Genomic DNA, 23,261 nt, shown 5'->3' on the forward strand with positions numbered 1-23,261 from the left:
ACTGACCACACTAGCGGATGCACAAGAGCCTGTGATGGCCGGCTGCAAATAGTTAAAGGTCTGTAAATCTATTTCCTAATGCATAGACAGCATGACAGCTCTCTGGCATTAAAGTAATAGAAACCTGCATACACACTCAATGATACATACTAGATTTTAACACAAAGGTGGGATGATAGCCCCTCTAATGCTAAACATCAAGAGCACATGAAAAATGCATAATAGGCACAACCTGGAACAAAGAAGAAGTGGAAAGTGGGCAATTAATAGCAAAAGAGGCTTGTATTAGTTGAAAATGAAGACCAAACACTGCAGGTATCACAATAGTTACAGTCTCCAGAAGTTGAACTTTACACCAAAAGAATCTCCATCAATCTTCATTACATCTTGCTTCTCGGTATATATGGAGGTTGATTACAACAATATCTTCTATCCTATGCGTGGAGGGGTCATAATGGACCACCAACCACTTTAACTCTCTGATATGGGTCTTTGATATCAAAGTAATTTGACACACTCTGGTACTCTAATGTCCTTCTTGAGCAGCTGGAGTATGATATCAAAGACATTCCATGAATGATAAATGATCATAATTGCTCGAGGTTGTCCTTTCCTTCTTTGGCCATCCTTTCTGTTAAATGTAATGGTTGAGGAATAACTGCGCCAGGTACAGGGTAGTTGATCGCCTTCGTTCTTTGGCAGCAGAGAACAGGCTATGGACACGGGCAGCGTGGAGGAAGATAAATACCAGCAGTTGGATTGCACGGATGAACGACTCATTTACTGGGGTTATCGGGAGAAAACGCGGATGGAGAAACGTGAGCCGTCGGATCGCGGTCAGGCAGATCCGACGACTATTGGCAGTAGAGATGTGAGAGTGTTAATGAGCGGGGAACATATGAGTAGGTGGTAAGCAGGTTCCCTGCACTACTTCAGGAGGGTAGGCGGTATCCATATGCGAGGTGATGAGCACATTCAATGAACAATGCGTGGCAGGTGGGTCTGGTGGGAAACCGCTTTCCCAGCGTGCTATAGCGTGTGTAGGTTACGGGAGCGGGTGCTGTGGATGCTGCCTGATCGCGGCGAGGTTTGATCGGACGATGCGGATGCAATTTCACGAGCTTGCGTGGATGTGACGGGAAAGGGAGGGTTATGGTGTGCAGTCACGTCATTAGGGTTTTACAAAGTTTAAATCCCAGAACCCGACAGCTAAGGAAACACGGGTTTTATACTAAATGCTGATATGAAACAGGGATAGCGGGAGCTATGGGAACATAGAAAAATGAAGGAGGAGGAGGAATTGGAGGTAGCGGGGGGCTATAGAATTATAAAGAAAATGAAGGAAGGAAGGAAAACCAGCTGCCGCGACCCCCTTTTTGATCATCAATAACCCAATTGGGCCTGCATTTGTCCTTAAAAGGTTGAAAGTAATAGCAAAGCTAACATATACTGCCAACAATGTTTTGTCTAAAATCTTCCTTTCCATCATAGTCCTCGGAGAGATCTTTCCAATGGACTATCATGTGCGTCAAACGAAGATAATATGACCAAGTCGCAACCCCGGGAAATTGGCTATCCAACTCACCCCAACGGGGCCCATAAACTCTTGGTGTTACATCTCCTCGTGTTAGAGTTTTAGTTGTTTAGGGTTTGCTCTTATTGTTCAATAATAAAAAGGCCCTTGAGACTTATTGTAAGGTAGTTCAGAGGCATGTAGCCACCACATCTCTTCTCAAAGATAAGCTACCATCGCCCTAGCTAGTTTATTTCTATTCTTGTTTGTAAGAATATTTCAGTATTTTACATTAATGAAATGAAGTATTATTTCTGCTGCATATCTGTGTTTATGGTTATCTCTGTAATTTTTTGCGTTCCTATTTAAATCTGGATCAGTGGTATTAGAGCGGTCTGCTTTTTTTTCTCTGTTTTTCTTTGCATGTCCCCAACGAGGTTGGGATATAAGGAGTTAGGGCTTGAATTGGTCAAAACTTTGCAATACCAACCTCGCAAATCTTGACAGCCTCCCATGGCAGATGAAAATAAAGAAAAGGGGGCAGGAGATCCTATCAAAATCTTGCTCAAAGAATCCCTCAAGTGACAAAGGAACGCGATGATGGATAGCTTTTCCGAGATACTTCAACAGCTACCTAGGGGCAATGCATCAGCTTCCAACAGCTACTCTAAAAACGTGACACCATTTAAGGTACAAGTTAATTTTGAAATCCCCATATTCGAGGGTCAGATAGACACATATGTCATCGATAAATGGTTAGATCTACTATAGGGTTATTTTTTTGTTCATGATTTTTCCAGTGAGGAAAAGATTATTTTCGCTCATCTTGAAGCAGCCCCCCATGTCAAAGAGTGGTGGGAAACCTAATGCGTACAGGCTCACTATTTGCAGTCGCACCCACTTGGAATTCATTTCGAGATGCTACCAAGGAGCAGTACTACCTTGTTGGAAGCTATGAGGATCAATACATAAAGTGGACCACACTGTGACAGGGAAGGGACCAAGATGTGCCGGAGTTCACCAATATTTTCCATACCCTTCGCACAAAGTTGGGTATCAAGGATACAGAGCAGCATTTGCTACTCAAATACCGTGGCTGCCTACACAAGTACATTCAGGAAGAAATAGAATTCCTGAACATATCCTCGCTCGGCATGACATACCGATATGCCATCAAGGTCGAGAAAAATTTTAAACAGAAGAAGTGAGACTTTGGACCTGCTAATCCGAAGCAAGGGAAAGGTGCCCCAAAACTGCAGAACAAAGGACAAATCCAAGGCGGGGCGACCCAAGACAACCTACCAAAGGTGCAAGCAAATAAAAATGGCGTGAAGGCGAAAGAGGACACTGGAAAGTGGTGTGAGTTCCATAATACCTCCACTCACACAAGTGAGTGTTGGGCCAAGTAGTCACTAGTGGCCGAGCTAAAGGTTTTAGAATCATATGCATGTTCCGACTCTGATTCAGAACCCAACAAGGGGAATGAAAAAGGGAAGAAGATTATTGATGCGGAGCCTAATGCCACCATTTCCACCACGAAGATCCAGAAGGAGGAACCCCAAGATCCAAAGGAGGAGGAGCGTCTCTTCCACTCCCAGATGTGGGTAAAGGGCTCCCCGCTATAGTTCATTGTTGACAGCGGGAGCCAAAAGAACCTCATTTCGGCAGACGTTGTGAAGCAGCTGGGCTTACCAACCACAGCACATCCACAATAGTAGACCATCGGGTGGCTTCACCAAGGACGGGATCTTCACGTGAGCCAACAGTGTCGCCTTCCATACAACATCAAGCCCTTCAATGATGAGGTAATGTGTGACATTGATCCCATTCAAGTTTTTGATGTATTATTAGGACAACCATACTTGTGGAAGCAATATGTTGTGTATGAATCAAGGCCCTGTTTTGTTATTGTTACTTTGGGAAATAAGTTGTACAGGATACCACAGGTAGCACTGCCTACTGCCATCTCTTTGGTTACTGCAAAACAATGCAGTAAGCTCATTTCAAAAACTAGGAATTTTTTTTTTCCTAATGATATGCCCTCAAGGAAAGAAGAATATGGTGACTACGACCTCCAAACAGGGCCCTTCAGCACGAAAACTACAGATGGACAAGGTTGTGGAGGAGTACGAGGACATCTTCACCTCCCCCGCAGGGGTTCCTCTGCACTGTCAGGTCAAGCACTCCATCGATATAACCCCAAGGGCGTCGATGCCAAATGGACCAATTTATCAGTGTTCTATTCTAGAGAACGATGATATCAAGAGGCAGATTCAAGAGCTACTGCAAAAAGGTCACATCCATCCGAGTTCATCTCCCTGTGGAAGCCTGATCGTGTTGGTACAAAAGAAGTATGGGACTTGGAGACTTTGTATTGACTATCAGGTGCTGAACAAGATCATTGTTCGTAATAGATACTCGGTCCCATAGATCGATGACCTCCTGGACCAACTGAAGGGGGAAAATATTTCAGCAAGATCAATTTGAAGTAAGGATATCACCAGGTACCAATCGAACCCTCTAATGTGTGGAAGACTGCCTTCAAAGCCAAGGAGGGCCTTTTTGAATGGTTGGTTATGCCTTTCGGATTGAAGAATGCTCCTGCAACCTTCATGAGGCTAATGGATGACATCTTGTAGCGATTCACCAACTCATTTCTAGTGGTATACTTGGATGACATCCTAATCTTCAGCCAGAGTTAGGAAGAGCACCTCCACCGCATCTAACAGGTTCTCCAAACACTGCGGCAACACAAGCTATGTGCCAATTTGGAGAAATGCACTTTTGGCATGACCTAGGTTCAGTATCTAGGATACATTATTGATGAACAGGGGGTGCATGTGGATCCAACCAAGATCCAACTCATTCAGGATTGGCCATATCCAACCACTCTGACAGAGCTTCATAGCTTTCTACATCTTGCCAACTTCTACCGCAGGTTCATCTTGGGATTTTCTCATATCACTTGGCCCTTGAGTCAAGTCACCAAGGGAGGAGCAAAAGAAAAATTATTTTGGTCTGATTCTCAATAGAATGTTGGAAAATTATATATTACGGAGCAATGGAACACATAAAATATTGCAGAAATATAAACACAGAAAATGCACAAAACAAGAGAGACACAGATATATGTGGTTCACCCAGTTTGGGCTACATCCACCCCGGACAGCCAGTCCTTCCTTTCTATTATCCAGCAAAATGAAGAGACACAACCTACAACAAATCCGCTGTAATATCCTTTGTTTTCTCTCACAGCCTCACCTCTCTGTTTCTCGCTCACAGAATACACATCTATTTCACAGCCTCAAATACAATACTGTCATACAAAGAGAGGGGTTGCCTTCTAGGGCAAAAAACCCTAAACTAAACATAATTTCTACCATCAGATCATCTGCCTAATGAACGACCCAGATTGGCTAGAAATTACTATACTTTTACAAGGCAATTTTATATTTGTTTTTAGCTTCGAGGGCGCTGCCCCTGAGCCCCCGCCGGGGACCGCTGGCCCCCGAACCCCCACGGGGGGGACAAGTCCCCCCCATGTGGAGGGGTGTACAAGAATTCCTTGGGTATACATCCGGCTGAAACAAAGACCTTTGAACAATCATGCTCCACACACAACATAGAAGGCATTCACAGAGTTGAAATATCGCCTCTGCTCGGCAACAATGATCGCATTACAAGACTTGAAATAACCATTTGAGGTTGAGACAGATGCCTCTAACTATGATATTGGGGCCATCCTTACTCATCAAAGGCATCCAGTGGCATATGATAGTGAGACACTTTCAGACACAGTTTGGAAGTATCCAACTTATGAAAAAGAGATGTATTCCACTGTGTAGGCCTGTCGACAATAGAAGCATTATATTTTGGGGAAGAAAACAGTCATCCACATAGACCACCGACCCCTGCAGTTCATACAAACCCAAGGGAAATTGTAGAATGATCGCCATCAGAAGTGGTCCACATACTTGCAACAATTCCATTTGAATATCAAGTATAAGAATGACAACACCAATAATGTTGCAGATTGCCTCAGTCGACCACCGACCATGGCGTTAACCACTGTGCTCAACTCTTGTGGGCACGAGACTTCTGATTGGCCACTTCTCTACAAAAGCGACCTAGAATTCGGCCACACATACTAGACACTCTTGGAGAGTTAGCATGTTCCAGATTTTTACCTCAAGGATGCCCTATTATGCAACCTTGGTCACCTTTTTGTTCCTTCAAGCAAGCGTGCCAAGACGATTTGGGAAGCACACTATAGTCGGGTTGTTGGCCATTTTGGGGTCGAAAAAATGGTGGCAGTACTATAGAAGTATTTCTATTGGCTGAATCTTCGACAGGATGTCAGGAAGTACATCAGATCATACACTGCTGGCACTAATGCCAAACCGACCATCAAGAAGCAAGGCCTCTATACCCCGTTGCCTACCCCTAGTCGACCTTGGGAATCCATCTCCATGGATTACATGTCAGGCTTTCCTTCCACTAAGCATGGAAATGACTGTGTTTTTGTGGTCGCCAATAGGTTCTCGAAGATGGCCATTATGGTGGCCTGCAAGAAGAATATCACAGCAGAAGCCACTGCTAAACTCTTCTTTGAATGAGTGTGGGTACACTTTGGGATCCCACAGTCTATCATCTTATATCGGGATAGTAGGTTCCTCAGTACATTCTGGTCCAGTCTCTGGTCGATGTTGGACACCAAACTCACTAAGTCCACAGCCTTCCATCCTCAAACTGATGGCCAGACAGAGGTTGTCAACAAGATGATCGTACACATTTTGTGCATGTACAACTCAAAGCATCCACACACATGGGATGAGAGCCTGCCCTATGTTCAACACAACTACAACCAACCTCTCCATAGTTTGACTGGCCACAACCCTTTTTAGGTGGGCTTGGGATTCCAACCACTGTGTCCCATTGATGTGGCCATGCCATTTGCATCTACTCTCACAGATTCAGCTCATGTACAATCTGAAACAGATAAGGAAAACAACTTCATTGAGAACATCCAATATTATTCAATAGGTCCATGACATTCTGGAGAAATCAAATGCCAAGTACAAGCAGCGACATGATCAACATCGGGTGCTAGACAAGTTTCAAGTGGGCGACAAAGTCTGGTTGCATTTGCAAAAGGAACGCCTTATTGAAGCCTATCGGAAGCTTAGACCACTCTGATATGGTCATTACACCATTACCAAGGTTGTCGGAGATAATGCATTTGAGCTTAGGATTCCCCCATTCCTTGGCCTGCACCCAATATTCAATGCGGACCGCCTTCGGCCATACTCTCCACCATTACTAGACACATTCAACATTGTAGATCAGCTCACACCCACAAAGTTAAATCCAAATTGCATGGAACAAGCTGCAACTGATCGGATCATGGACACACAGATCAAATGCACTCACCAACAGAATATCCAACTGTTAACTCCCAGGTTGTTCCCTTTGACTCCCAAGGGAATACGACCGAGGTAACCACTAACCAATATTTGGATTACAGTTTCTAGCCAAACTGTAATTAGAGAGGGCTCTCTCTTTATGATTTGTCTCTGTTTTGATAGTATTTTAGGCTAGCTATTATGTTCAGGGTTTTGTTTTATGTTTTGGTTGAGGGATGTCTTCTGCATCTAAGGTATAAGTTTTCAGGCAGTATTAGTCCATTGGGCAATGGAGTCTGTGGCTACAGGTTGACTGAATATTGAGTTGAGTTACTGAAATTACAGGGCCTTTTAAATATCTCATGGAACAAATCTGAAATTGTGATTATGAAGTGTGTTCAACCAGTGAAAGGAAATTAAGAATTTTCCACTAAGCTGGGTGTGAGAAAGAGATATGTTGCACAGGAGCAAAACTTGAATTCCTGAAACAACAATCACTGTGAAAGTATATAGTTTGAAAGTGCAGTAATTAAGAATTACACCTTTATAACTGTAACTGAAGAAAACATTAATAATAGCATAGATTGAGTCTAGGGTAATCTGTGATTAAATCCTAGAACTATTCTTTTTCTTTGCCATTAACTGTAAAACACAGAACATGGATGAGCTATGAGAAGATGACAAAACATATAACTAAGCGTTTGAAGAAAACTTATTGATTCATGAAACACACTTAGGGCTCTTAAACTCACCAGATGTCAATTTAATCCCTGATAGTGAACATAGGGCTATAATGCCAAGGGGAGGGATATTTATACAATGCTTGGGGTTTATACACCATAGTGTTATAATAGTAGGGAAAGGGTAACATAGGGGATTTAGATAATAGAAGTTAGGGGTTAATATGGATGGAAAAGGTGAATGAGGAGTGAAATCACTAAGTTTATGTGAAGATAACTTAGTTTAGGAAGTAGATCAAAATAAAAAGATTTTTAGACAAGAAATGTGGCTTTCAAAGGAATAAGAACCAGCATAAAACCTCAAATTCTTTCATAAACACAACTGATGAAGGGATGCTAGTAATGAAGGTGAAAAAAGGGGAAAAGGAAGTTAGTCATGCTTCTTTATTTTGCTGCAACATGATGGAGAAGAAGACCTTCTCAATCCATTGATATTCCTTTGTGAATAGGTTAGCACACATTGAATTGTAAGGAATGACATTTCTGCAACCCCATCTGCCTACCCATCTATTTGCCTAACATTTTTTGTTTCTTCATGGAGGGTGCACTTAGACTTGCAGACCCTTATGTGCCTTTTCTTTTCTTTGGCTTTTTCCTTTTGATTTTTTGTCTAGAACTACCCTTATTGCTTCCAAGGTCCTAGATTAAGCAGTTGGGAACCTTACTTCTCTACCTAAGCTACTGGTCTGCCAAGATTAAACAGTTTGGACAGACTTCTTTCTCTATTCTATGACAGCAAAATTGAAACATGGCCTGATCCAGATTAGGCTTTTGGACCATCCATCAAAACTTAGTCACCATAAATCTATATACACACCTTGTCTCTTTTTGGAAATATGGGATCCTTGTATCGCCAAAGCAGAGCATATTTGGACCTTTCTTTGCCAATCATGAAATATGAAAACTATTGATATAGGTAGCTAACACCAACTATATCGAGTTGTGAAAGCAGGCCAACTCCTTCACTAGGGCAAGTGGCTCACCAGGGACCAAGTTCAGCAGAAGTTCCCTCATCTCATGGAGGAACTCAATGCAATGGGGACCACTGCTTCCTAAGGGGGGAGGAATGATCCAGGTGGATATTAGTGGCCACCCACCAATTCCACTTAGACCCCCACCATTGCTTCTTTCAGTTTTTCAGTTTCCTTAATTGTAGCATAGTTTACTATTTTTAGCAATTTTTCGGGTCCTAAACTTCTGGAACCGTTTTGAGGCCCTAAACGACATTTTTTTGGAAATCTACTGCCAACATTTTTTCTCTCAAATTCTTTTTTCTTTGTCGTAGTCCTCAGAGAGATCTTTCCAATGAGCTATCATGCACGTCAAACAGAGATAATATGACCAAGTCGCGACCCTAGGAAGTTGGCTGTCTAACTCATCCCAACGGGGCCCATAAGCTCTTGGTATTACGTCTCCTCGGGTTAGAGTTTTGGTTGTTTAGGGTTTGCTCTTATTGTTCAATAATAAAAAGGCCCTTGAGCCTCATTTTAAGGCAGTTCAGAGGCATGTAGCCGCCACATTTCTTCTCAAAGATAAGCTACCATCGCCCTAGCTAGTTTATTTCCATTCCTATTTGTAAGCATATTCAATATTTCACATTAATGAAATGAAGTATTATTTCCGCTACATCTCTGCGTTTATAGCTATTTGTATAATTTGTTGCATTCCTGTTTAAATCTGGATCAACACAAAAAATTTATGCATTGATCTTCATATGAAATTTTAATTTCAATAGATAAAACTAACTTACCATAGCATTAAAGGCATTCAGATGCTCTGTCACTGAGTCTTCATCCTTCATCCTTAGGGTATACAACGTTTTTCGTAGGAACAGTTTAGTCACCAAAGGTTTAGATTGGTACAAAGTCCCTAACTTGTCCCACAAAGCCTTCGTCGTAGCTTCCCCTCATACATTCAACAATACTAAATCTGAGATACACAACCGTATTGTGTGTTTTTCCTTACGATCGAGCTTCACCCAATCTTCTATAGACATTTGCATTGGTTTAGTACTCGGATCTACTACGATCCACTGATATTTATCCACCAATAGATCCTCCATCTTGAGTTTCCACAACTCAAAACTTTGACCATTAAATTTCTCGATCTTTATCTTTCCACTGCTTGCGATTTTCTTTCACTACAAGAATCGATCCTGCACTTCTCCACTGAATAGGGTCTACCACAAGCCTGAGAAAAAAACCCCCAAGCAACAAATACATCCCCTTGAAGCTGAAGTGGATCTGATACCAAATGTAGGTTTAACCCTATACAAAAATTACCTGCATATGAATTCTTAATGTTATGAAACTAGCTCATAAAAACATAGAAAAGAAAGACCAACACCTTAGAATTCAGCCTCTTCGAAGGGGCAACCTCCTTTACATTACACAAATGAACAATTCTTGGATCATAAATATGATAAAACCTCCTTTCTATATATATGAGTCTAAGGGGTCACAATATAATCAAAGATGACATAACAATAATAATATAAGGGCACAACAATAACAATAGTGGGCTTTTATGGGGCACAATAGTAACAATATGGGGAAAATAGGGGCACAACGATAATAATAAAGCCTACAACAACAATAGTAATGGGGGAATCACTAGTATTATAGGGACCTAACTGGTGAGCACCAATATTGTAGCAATAATGCTGCAACTCCTGGGCTGCCTACTTTACTCGTATCAACCCGGTAGTTCGTAACAAACTTGGAAGCGACGGTGCTGTATGCACAAGTACTAGTTCTTACTGCAGGTTTTCACTTGGTCAGTCAGTGCAAGATCACTAAGAGCTCAAGCCAAATTCTATGGATTCTAGAAGAAGCTCTATATGTGATGAAAGAAAGGAAAGCTTACTCTACAAAGGCTACTCTAATTGCAGAAAGGAGAAAGACTGAAATGTAAAGCAAACCTAGTAAACCCTAATTAACCAACTAATCCTACTTTTACATAAAGCACTATGAAAAACATGAAATGAATTCCATTACCTACTCAAGAAAGTAAACAACATCTACTTAAGTTATTTTTGGAAGAAATTAAAAAAAAAAACAATCTTTTTGGATTTTTATGTATTTTTATGTGAATTTGACATGCATGTATTTTATTGTGTGTGAAGGTGGAAGTGAATAGGTGGTGTTGGAGGGTGACTTTGGGACTTGAGGGGATGTAGGATGGTGTGGATGGGTCCTAGGAGGTCTCGGGTGGCCTTCTGGAGGCTTCTCCCACATTCGGCCTTCAAAAGAAAGCCTACAGGAAAATCTATAGGAGGACACAAGGGATCTACAGGAGGTCTACAGGAGGATGCCGAGAGCAGTTTTGAAGGTTTTGAGGGTGTGAGAGTGGGTGGAAAAGGTAGATGAAGGTTGGGATGAGGTGTTAAGGCACCTAGGGTCCACCAAGAATCACTAGGAGAGAGAAGGATGATTGGGTTCGCTCAAGGAGGGAGGAAGAAGTTCTATGGAAAAAGGCAGAAAACTAAGGCAGATTTGAGGTGAACTTTGGGCGACCTGTAGGGCATGGATCAGGGAGAGAATGTGATGGCTGATAGGCTAACCTACTGTGAGAAGATATATGCTACAAAAGAACTGACAGTCAACCAATAAGATCAAAACAAGCAATGAAATGAGTGCATCTAGAAAAACAGAATTTTGCATCAAGCTAGTCTAAACTATGATCTATGGAAGTGAATGCTGAGCAATGCTACAAGAAAAGAAAGCATGGAAGAATACTTATTGCAAATATAGAAGTGAGCATGGTGGAAGAGATCTAAAGCAAAGCATTAACCTTCTAACAAACTGCAAACACTAGAAGTCCTATGAAGAAGGAAAATTTGTGTTTTTGGGGCAGCAAGAGGGTCTTTGCGTCAATTCATAGTCCCAAAGGGAGGTAGAGAAGCAAAGACATTGTTGCTAGCCTTTTGAATCTTCTTTCTATCACTGCTTAACCTACTATAGAAAGAAAAAATGAAAGTAAACTACTAAACCATAAAAAACAACCAATTCTTAACCAAGAAAGAAATACATCAAACAACAACTAATATACAAATTGAAACAAAGCATATAAATACAAATAAAGAGGAGATTGGCTACTTAGATTAGGCCCTAACCCAAGAGCTTCAGCCCTCTGAAGTAACTCAGTGCTAGTTCAAAAAGTATTCCATCTTTATTATCAAAACAATAATAAGATTACATGAAACTGTCACCAAAAATAAGCTCGAAGTTGAACAAAGTTTACATAAGCAAAAGTACAACAAAAATCTGACAAAAATTCTACCCTAGTGAGGCCCTAGGCCTCTCTACTTATACAACTGAAGCTCCCAATAGCTTCCTTAAAATTAGGGAGGCTTGGCTCCCAAAATTCGAGATAAACATCAGTTATCCTCCACTTGCTCGACTACCTCCTAGTGCATTGATTTGGCTGTTTCTACTTCGAGCTGCATGAAGGAGAATTCAAAGTGGGGAGTAATAAATGAGGGGGATTCCCTCCTATAAATCCTCTCCTTTGTCCACTTTGAGTTATTGCTGCCAATTGTCCATTAAATCTTTGACTTTGTCTTCAAAATTCAACAAAAAATTGCATTAAACGCATATTAGACCACATGGCGTCATAACTAACTCAACTCACTCCATAAGCATAAATATAATCAAAAAGCATGCAATAAGCTAAGAGAATGGTTGATTTAGCTATGTTAGGAGGAAAAATGAGCCCATATAATTACCCATTTATGGGGCTCATCATTATCCCCCTACTGAAGGTGTTGCTCATCCTCTGAGCAACTTAGTCCATCTCCTTATCTTTTATGGCCCTGGTGGGCTCTCTAGCATCCCAAGATTTTGATTTTATTTCCTCTTCCTTGTCATAGAATCCTTCTTTTCTGTCTATCTCTTCCCACTGCCTCTGCTCTTCTTCTTCTTTTTTTCCTTCTAGCATGCCTAATAGCAGTGGTGGACTCAGTTTGAGGCCAATCCAATTGACCTGCAGCCTCTGCATTGAGTGCCTGTACATTGGCACTCTCCTTAGTGCCTCCTGCATCGTCATTGGGGAATGATATTCCCTAATCTTCATACTATGTGGTAATGTGTTCCATCTCCTCATACATGCATGCACACAATCATCCCCAAGTAACCTTTCCATGTCCTCAAAATGTGCAATGGCTTGTGCTTGATCACTTATATATCTAGGGGCAATTTTAGGATTATTGGCAAGCAACTGGTGTGCGTTGATGAGAGCCATGGGATCTGATGGCTCAGCTCTGATCATTAATGGCTCATTCTGCTCTCTTATCATCAACCTTTTTAATTCTGTTGCCCTTAACTCTTCATGGTTCATCCATGAAGCCATGGCCATATATGTAGGTCCCCTAGCCTAGCATTGGGGTCCCACACATTCATGTCTGTGAGGGCCCTATTATGCAGGTATAATTCTGCTATTTTTGCCTTATCTTCTGTTGTGCTTTGGTCACACAGGTCCATAAACTGTCTGTAATCTTGAAAAGGCATTGTGCCTTTTTGTGCCAAAGTCTTGATCTGAAATTGTAACCATTGGTCCTTGAGGTATAAGCCATAGGATTTTGCTGGTGTTCTACATTGCAGTGCCTCCATGGATAAGCTAGCCATGCATGCCAGTTGGGTCTCTTTCTCCTTTAGCTGCCTCCTTAGCAATTCATTTTCAGTTTGAAGTTGGCTTCTTGCAATTTCTTCCCTATGTCTGACAACACTTAACTCTCTGCCCATTTCTCTAAGTTTATTTTCCATATGGCCAACATCCTCAACTCCCTTTGATTTGGCTATTTGCGTCCACCGATGTGTTCTTATTCTTTCCTTTTCTAATTCAAAGAATAGTGGCATTACAAATGTTTGTGAAATTATCCTACCTCCTTCAAGAAGATGGTAATAGGAGGCAAGGTTGGGCTGGGAATTAGGTTCTTGTGGCTCTGTAGCTTCCTCCTTCCCCTTTGGTTGTTCTTCTATTCTTTTCTCAACATCTTGGGTCTCCTGTAGCTTTGACAGTGTCTCTTGTAGCACTGCCTGTGCCTCCTGTAGGACTATTTTTGGGTCCTGTAGTTTCACTTTCTCCTTCGAGGTGGAAGATCTAGGAGTCCCTCTTTCATATGTGATAGGGGTTTTAGAGGGAGATTCTTCCCCTTTGATAGAGGGTGAATCTTCAATTGTAATTGGCACTGTTTAAGATGGCTGGGATTTTCCTATTTTGATCCTTGTGCTTTTCCTAGCCTTGAAATACAAGGATGTCTGCCTTTCTCTCTTTTCTTTTGGTTTAATTGGTGTGCTTAGGGCAGTGAGGGTAGCTGCTACCTCCCTTTCTAGGGTCTCAGGGGACCCTTCTCTTTGTTTTGCCTCTGCTGCCTCTTTTTCTCCTCCTTCTGTCTCTTTTTCTTTCTCTGTTTTCTCTGTTTCTTCCTGTTCTGTTTCTTCACCCTTCTCCTCTTCTGGTCTTGCTGAGTCATCAATTACTTCACCTTCTCCCCCTTTCTGTGCTTCTTCCTCACTATCAGAAGGACTGATATCATAGGTGAGGGCATTTATGTCATCTTCTGTTGTCATGTTTCAGAAGACTTCCCATGCTATAGGGAGTGTGAATGTATGGAGGGCTTCTTCCACTAAGATTTTTATTAACCCATGGTGATCCATCTGATCTTAATTCCCTTAACTTTAATGCTAGAGTATATGAGGGACTACAGGAGGAAATAGGGAATGGTGAGTTTCTAGGGTGTTGGAGTGTCCATGCCATATCTTAGCTCATGAAGGATTCTAAAATGGTAACCATAGACTATGTTGTACCTCCCTTCATAGGAAATGTATTTGATGATTTGATAACTAACCTCATCCCAAGGGTATGGTATGCTAGCCTTTCTAATGCCATTTTTATCCTCTACAAGGGTTTCATTGTTTTGGAAGAAGCTTTTCTTGGCAGCCTGTCCAATTGGTTTTCATCTTTTCTCCAAGGTAATCCAAGAGGAAGTGTAGTAACCCTACTGATAAATTCAGGGGTTATCTCCATGGAAAGACCTCTAAAATTGACAGTAGCATCTTTTCTTGAGTGAGGGACTAAAGAGAGGACAAATTCTTGGCCAATTTCCTCATCAAACCCTCAGAATTTCTCAAAAACGTTCATCCAATTTGCCCTTGTGAATATGGCCACTACTTGGGGATGTTCATGGAGCCTGGTGTAATTAGTGGGCTCCTTCCTTATGAACCCTCCTGTCATTGTGTTTATACCCCTTTGGAACACCAAATGTGGAGATGGAGACAATATTTTTGAAGGAAACAGGAAAAGAGTGGAAAACTGTGGTTTTTTTTTTAAAATAGGCAATTTTTTTTATGTAATTTCTCTTCTTCTATTGACTCAATTCCTCCTTAAAATGATCATTCCTTTCACATACTAATAATCAAGATGGGTATGCATGGAACCTACCTCCTCAAGCCAGAAATCGTGCTAAAAATCTGTGTTTTCTTCTTAAAAACAGCTCACTGCTCCTCCTGTAGAACTACCTGTAGGTGCTCTTGTAGAACCCGTAATTGCTCCTGTAGACAACGCTGAGAGTAGGAGGATGGGTGAGATCGATGGAAAATGATGGTTTTGAGGCTGTGGGGGCACAAGGAGTTTGTTGCAGCTAAGTTTACGAGGAGAGAATGAAGGAAAGGATGGTGAGAGTGCTCGAGGAGGAGTACTTATTACTTCTTTTGGATATTTCTGGTGATGGGGGTGAGCTGGCAAAAATGTATGTTGGCCATATTTGGACCGTTGGTCCCCACCTACCTTGTCATCATGGTTCCTTCCCACAATCACCTCTCATTATTGCATCAGAGTTTACATGCCCTCCACTACCTGTCCTTGGTATCTTTCTCTGAGTTGACTATGTGCATGTGTGGGTGACATCATTCTCTGAGTGGTATCTTTCTCTGAGTGGCCAAGTTAACTGGCCACGTTTTCCTCATTCAACCTCAACCATCTCGTTGCTCATTCATATCTTTCAATTACACAAATGCAAACAGAGGAGTGGGTTAGTCACTTACTTGTGAGTCTAATGTATGTGTTGTGAGGTATTTTGGCTCCTTCTACTGTTGCATGCCTGTATTTCCTTTGCTGCATGCTATCTGCTTTCTGATGTGTGGCTATTTGTCTTGTGCAAGTATCCTCTGGCTAGATTTAAGCTTCAGATGTCTCCTTCAATCTTCATGGTTGCACTTTTTTGTTGTTGTGGCTTGATTTCAATGAGATCAATTGCTACAATAATTCCTACAAGAGCTCCTGTAGCTGCTTCTCCCCTTGAAATTTCAGCTTATTTCTATGCTAGGAGCTATGAGGATGATGCTATAGATACAGATGGAGATTGGGAGGTAATAGGTAAGCTGCAGGTGGGTTTAATGTGGTTCTTCCTCTCTTATTTTTGTTTTTGTTTTCATTTTACTAAAAATTGTTTTTCTGTGTTTTTATCTGACAGGAAGAAAAAATGATGATGATGATACGATGAAGGTGTGGAATGGATGGAAAGGAGGGTTGATAACTATAGGAGGGTCTACATGTCTTTTATAAAGCTTCCCTGCCCCTCAAACTGCTTTTTGTAACCATTTCTGGCTCTCTATAATTCCTACATGAGCCTCCTGTAGAACACACAGTTTATGAAAAAGGAGCACAGTGAGGTGGAAGAAAGGTTAGAAATGACGGAGAAGAGTGTGGAGGAGATGAATTAGGTACTGGTGTGAGTGTCAGGGCTCTGTGGCATCTTCTCTTGCTCCTTGTGGTCCTCCTGCAAACCTACAATGCACATTAAAATTCAATTTTCTTTTTCTTTTCTTTTGTTTTTTTTTGTTTTTTTGTGTTTTTTTTTAAAACAACTAGGGCACCTCAGGGAGATTTGCACCCTAGTTGCCTACCCTAGATGCCTCCAAGGGAGGTTTTCACCTAGGCATATTATTCTCCTTTTTTTTCTTTTTCTTTTTTTTGGCATCACTGGGCCGCCTCAGTAGAGGTTTTCAACCCATTGATGGGACTCAAGCGCCTCATGGAGGTTTTCACTTGAGTCCTTATTTTTTTATGTTTTCTCTTTTTCTTCAGTGAATGGGTGAAGTGGAGGCTAAGACATGCTCCACTACCATCACTACCTTATTCAAATCTTCAACGAACTCTTGCTTGGAGAGGGGCTTCTTGTAAATTTTCAACCGATGTCCATTGAAAAGCATGGGGATGGCTTCATCATCAATGGTTTTGATCAGAACTGAACCATTGTCATTGAATTTTTCCACAGTGTAGGGTACCGGCCATGTTGTCCTCAGCTTACCTTTGAAGTATTTATACCGTGAATCATAGAGCAATTCCCAATCTCCCTCTTGGAATTGCTTCTCCTTGATATTTTTGTCATGCCATATCTTCCTCTGAAGCTGAACTACCTCTGTGTGGAGAAGGGCCTGCAATATTTGTTCATCCAATCCGTTGAGTTGGAGTAATCTTTCCTTCTGTCTATGGCTGTGGTCCAGGTCCAGCTGAGCTGCCATCCTTAGTGTATTGAATTCAAATTCTATTGATAGCAAAGCCTTCTTCCCATAGACCATTTCATAGGGTGTGAACCTTGTAATGGTCTTCCATGTTGTGTTGTAGGCCCAAGTGGCCTCAACTAATCTATCCGCCCAATATTTTCTATTGCTGCTCACTACCTTGGTCATAATTCCTTCCAAAGCTCTATTAGTGACTTCCACCTGCCCATTAGCTTGTGGATGGTAAGGGGTGGAAGTCTTGTGCTTGATTTTATGATGTGTGAGCAGGTCTTCAATCAAATTGGAAGTGAACTGATTGCCTTGATCTGTGACCAATTCTCTTGGATACCCAAACTTGTAGAATATGTTTTCTCTCAAAAACTCAACTACTTTTTCCTCTGTTGCTGCTTTGATTGCTTTTGTTTCTGCCCACTTTGTTAGGTAATCGGTGCACACTATGATGTATTATTTCTGTTTTGAAGGAGGGCTAATAGGACCCACAAAGTCCATGCCACACTTCTCAAATGGCTCAAAGGTCACTTGAAGTTGCATGGGCATCTCATCCTTTGGAGTAGGTTTCCCCATCCTTTGACACCAATCACATTGGCTGGTGTATCTCCTCACATCTTGATGAAGAGTGGGCCAATAGTAGCATGCTTGCAATATCTTGAAGGTAGTTCTCTTTGCTACAAAATGACCTCCACAAGGCTTGTCATGATAGGTCAAGAGAATGTCAAAGACTTCCTCCTCCCTGACACATATTCTCAAGATCTATTTTGGGCCAAGTTTGAAGAGATTACCCCCAATCCAGGTGAAAGGGGTGCTTTTCCTTACTATCTTGCTCTTCTCCTTTGAGGACAGGTGTGGTGGAAATTGTGTTGAAACCAAGTAGTTTGCTATATTAGCAAACCATGGAGAAAGTACTGAAATAGCAAACAGATGTTCATCTGGAATTTGGTCATCCACGATTCCTTCTTCACCTACAGGAAAATTTACTCTAGACAAAAATTCAGCAACAACATTTTCTTTACCAGGCTTATCAATAATGGTCAAATCAAACTGCTGTAGTAAAATCAACCATCTAATAATATGAGCATTTACATCTGGTTTGTTCATCAAACATATAATTGCAGCATGATCAGTGTGCACGAAGATTTGATAGCCTGTGATATAATGTCTGAATTTGTTTAAGGAATGCACAACAATTAGGAGTTCCTTCTTGGTTACTGTATAGTTTAACTCTGCCTTTGACAAGTTTTTTCTTATAGTGTATATGGCATAAGGCATATTTTCATCAATTTGTCCTAAGGCTGCTCCTATTTCTTTGTTCGAGGCATCTGTGTGAATGTGAAAGGGTAGGGCCCAGTTTGGCCCTCTGAGAATTGGGGCAGTTACTAACTTGCTCTTCAAGGTATCTAAGGCTTCTTGATAGTTTTGAGACTATATGAACTCAACATCTTTGCCTAAAAGGCCAAAAAAAGGAGAGGCTAGCTTACTGAAATCTTTAATGAATCTTCTATAATATCCAACTAAGCCTAGGAAACTTCTGACATCTCTCGCCTTTTGAAGAGATTGGACCCTTTGGATGATGGCAATCTTGTTGGGGTCCACTTGCAGTCCTTGTTGAGATATTCCATGACCTAACACGGACTCTTCAGTCATAAAAAATTCACATTTTTCTAGACTGAGGGATAGGTTCATCTTAATACACTTGTCTAAAACTTTTCCTAGGTTAGATAAAGCTTCCTAAAAGTCAGAACCATAAGGAGTAAAATCATTCATATATATTTCTACTGCATCATGAACCAGTTCAGAAAATATACTCAATACCACTCTTTGGAAAGTGGTTGGAGCATTGCACAAAACAAAAGGAAGGACCCAGTATGAAAAGGTAGCCCAAGGGCAAGTGAAAGTGGTCTTATCTCAGTCTTTTGGGCTGATATGAATCTGCTTGTACTCACTAAACCCATCTAAGAAGGAGAAAAGTTCTTTCCCTGCCAGACCATCTAATGCTTGATCTATGAAAGGTAAAGGAAAATGGTCCTTTTTAGTGGCTTTGTTCAATTCCCAATAGTTGACACAGATTCTCCACTTACCATTTTTCTTTGGAACTAGCACAAAAGGAGAAACCCATTCACTGTCACAGATGGGCTAGATGAATCCTGCATCATGCAATTTCTGCAGTTCTTCCTTAATAATATCTTTAAGTGTTGGATTCATCCTCCTTTGAGGCTACCTAACTGGTTTTCAATATTCCTTAATGTATATATGATGAGTACATACTGAAGGGTGCACTCCCTTCATCTCCTTATAACCCCAGGCGAAGGCACCTAAATGTTTTCTCAGTAAGCTGCACAACTCCTTCTCCTGGGAAGTGGATAGGGATGGATTGATTTTCAAGGTTCTTTATGGGCCAAACTTTATATTCTTAACACAGAGAGAGGTCGGGTCGGCCACACAAAGATTAGTTGAGGGGTTGGTTTGGGTTTCTCTCACTATGTCCTCTAAGGGTAATACACTGAGGGGTGGATTCTAAATCAAATTTTCAATCATATCATCCTCATCTTGAAATTTTCCCCTCATGGCAGTTTCTAATGCACAAAGCGGTGCAAAATAGACTTCATCCTCATCCTCCTCCCCCAGCCAAAGAGGTAGATCATGTTCTAGCAAGGGTTGGGCAGGAGGGTATAGGATTAAATGCTTGGACATATGCCCATTCTTTATGGTCATGTTCCCAGCTCGACAGCTGATGTAGGCATCAACAGTAGCCAACCAGGGTCTTCCCAATATGAGAGGATACCCAGTGAGCTTTTCCTTCAGCTGGAGAACTAAGAAATTAGCAGCGTACTCCCAAGAATCATTGGAGACCATCACATCTTCCACAATCCCTTCAGGGGTCAAGGTGGAGTGATCTGCTAGTTGCAGTACTGTCATGGTCTTCCTTAAGGAGACCTAGAGGTTAAATTTGAGCATTATGTCTTTTTTCATCACATTAATGGTAGCTCCCAAATCAATCAAGGTACGTGGGATCATGGTGCCATTGATGTGGACATCAACTACTGGGCTTCAAGGGTCCAGATATTTCGGACAGATTACCTGCCCAAACATTAGGTCGGACAATTGTCCTATGACATTGATGGTTGGGGCATCTCTCTTACGCCTTCCTGGATGCCTAAAGCACTTCTATTTGATCAACCTATTGTAGATAGGCACATTTTTTTATGTCTTGGAGAAGTGGTATCTTCACACATAAATGTTTCAATTCCCCCAGAAGTTTAGTTTCTTCTGTGGTAGGCTGTGCTATCCCGGATAGTCTCTCAGGAAAGGGTGGAATTGATTTGGGTTCACTTCCCTCTTTATCTTCCTCAACCTCCTTGGGTGGAGGCTAGCTATCTAGGAGAACCTTCCTAGATTGCAGGTCAATATCTTGAATCTCCACAGCATAAGTTGGGCATGATGGTTCCCCACTATACACTTGCTGAGCCTGTCTATTGTTTGGGTTCGGGTTTGGCTAGGCAGGCATTTGGGGTTGCCTTGGTGGAGTAGAAGGTAATGGTTGTGGTTGAGCAGGTGGTGGAGGCAAAAGAGCGGGAGGAGAGTTGTACTGGGGCCTCCACCCCTGATGAGATGCATTCCACTGAGGTTGCGGCTGAACATAGGATTGAAATGAATGAGCGGCTGGTTGGGCATGATATTGAGATGGGAAGGACCAAGGAGGAGGCATGGACTAGGAAGGATGAGCAGGAGGGCCCCAAGAAGGTATGGAAGTGACTTGGTTGGGGTTGTAGTATGCCTGAGATGTCCCTTGCATCCCTTGCTGGTATGGTCTAGGTCCATGTGGTCTCCTTTGGTTCATGAAATAGAGTGGTTTAGTGGCTCCTTCGGCCCCTTGGTATACAGCTTTAAGTCTGGGCAAGGAAGGGCACTTATCTGTAGAATGATCTTCTTCACAGACTGAACAAACCTCTATAGAGTTCAATGGACATTCGTTCCTAGGATGCCTCCTGGTGCATCTAGGACAAAAGATGGCCAAAGCCCTCTCTACTTCCTCTTTGTTTCTTTTGATATGCAAGGTATCCATTTGCATTGTAAGAGTCTGCAGCATCTCACTTTTGAAGTCTTCCAGCACGTTTCCAATTTCACCTTTAATGGATGAATTGGAAGAGGAGGTACTGGCTATAGGTTGACTCCCCCTACCCTTTTTTTTGGCTACTCTAGAATGGTTTCTAAAAATAGTCTTTAGGTCCTCATAAGATAGTTGGTAGATGTCTCCCTCAGCCAGTAGATGGAGGGTGTCTAGAAGGTCTTCCGGAATTCCCCTTAGTAGGACCAACTTCAGAGATTTAGGTCCAAGTGTACACCTGGCCTTTTGTAACTGATTTGGAACCTTTATTCATAATCTTCCAAGGATTCATCACTTCCCATGGTCATTCAGAAGATTTATTCTTTGGTATATTTGGACCTACATTAGTCTCGATACTTGTCATAAAAGGCATGCTGCATCTGAGCCCAAGTTGTGATGCTATTACCAGGTAACCCCATGAACCAGTGCAATGCTACATCCTTGAGAGTAGAAGGGAATAGCTTCAACTTTTTCTCATCTTCTACATAGTCATAGGTTCGAAAAATGATAGAAATCTCAAAAAAGAAGGTGTCAGGATCTTCTGTAGTCAAACCATGGAAGTGAGGTAGGGCTAAAGGGCTTATATTCTTCATTTTGGTGTCCCCATTGGTCTCCCGAATGGGAAAGGCACCATCTATTCTTTCTCCATTTCCCCTAGCATTTTTGTTTTCAGCCATTGGCTCGGGAGGGATGTTTTCTTCTTCTTCTTCCCCTATAGGTTCTTCAAATATCTCTGGTTGTTCACCTAAGGGTTCTTCTTGATCACTGCCATCGCAGAAGAGAGAAGGTTGGCTATGTGATGTGGTGGGGGTGTTGGGCAAGAATTTTCCTTAATTATCTCTATTCCTACGAGGCATGAAAGGAAATCTTTTTGGTTTGTTTTTTTTTTCCACACTGATTGTACCTGCAAAACTGAAATTGATTGAACAACACAAATTGAAACTACCTGAAATGAACTTGTTGAAATGAAATTTACATAATTGAAAATGAAAGTAAGGAAATGCAGAACTTGAAGGAAAAGAAATGACTAGTCTACTCTTGTTGAAATGAAATTTGCAGAATTGAAAAGGAAAGCAAGGAAATGCAGAAACTGAAAGAAATGACTATTCTACTTTTGCTGAAATAAACTATTTAGAAGAATGTTGCAATAGGAAATAGAAGAAAGCAGTAATCACAGAATACTCTGATGCTTCCCCGACAACGACGCCAAAAAGTGGTGAGCACTAGTATTGCAGCAATAATGCTGCAACTCTTGGGCTGCCTACTTTACTCTTATCAACCCGGTAGTTCATAACAAACTTCGAAGCGACGGTGATGTATGCACAAGTACTATTTCTTACTATAGGTTGTCACTTGGTCAGCCGACGCAAGATCACTAGGAGCTCAAGCCAACTTCTATGGATTCCAGAAGAAGCTCTATATGTGATGAAAGAAAGGAAAGCTTACTCTACAGAGGCTACTCTAATTGCAGAAAGGAGAAAGACTGAAATGTAAAGCAAACCTAGTAAACCCTAATTAACCAACTAATCCTACTTTTGCAGAAAGCACTATGAAAACCATGAAATGAATGCCATTACCTACTCAAGGAAGTAAACAACATCTACTTAAGCTATTTCTGGAAGAAATTGAGAAAAAAACATCTTTTTGGATTTTTATGTATTTTTATGTGAATTTGACATGCATGTATTTTATTGTGTGTGAAGGTGGAAGTGAATAGGTGGTGTTGGAGGGCGACTTTGGGACTTGAGGGGATGTAGGATGGTGTGGATGGGTCCTAGGAGGCCTCGGTGGCCTTCTGAAGGCTTCTCCCACATTCGGCCTTCAAAAGAAAGCCTACAGGAAAATCTACAGGAGGACGCAAGGGATCTACAGGAGGTCTACACGAAGATTCCAAGAGTAGTTTTTAATGTTTTGAGGGTGTGAGAGTGGGTGGAAAAGGTAAATGAAGGTTGGGATGAGGTGTTAAGGCACCTAGGGTCCACC

This window comes from Pinus tabuliformis, chromosome 8 (genome assembly GCF_031772625.1).
Source record: "Pinus tabuliformis cultivar Carrire ecotype Pingquan chromosome 8, CPIR1, whole genome shotgun sequence".
Classification (NCBI taxonomy): Eukaryota; Viridiplantae; Streptophyta; class Pinopsida; order Pinales; family Pinaceae; genus Pinus; species Pinus tabuliformis.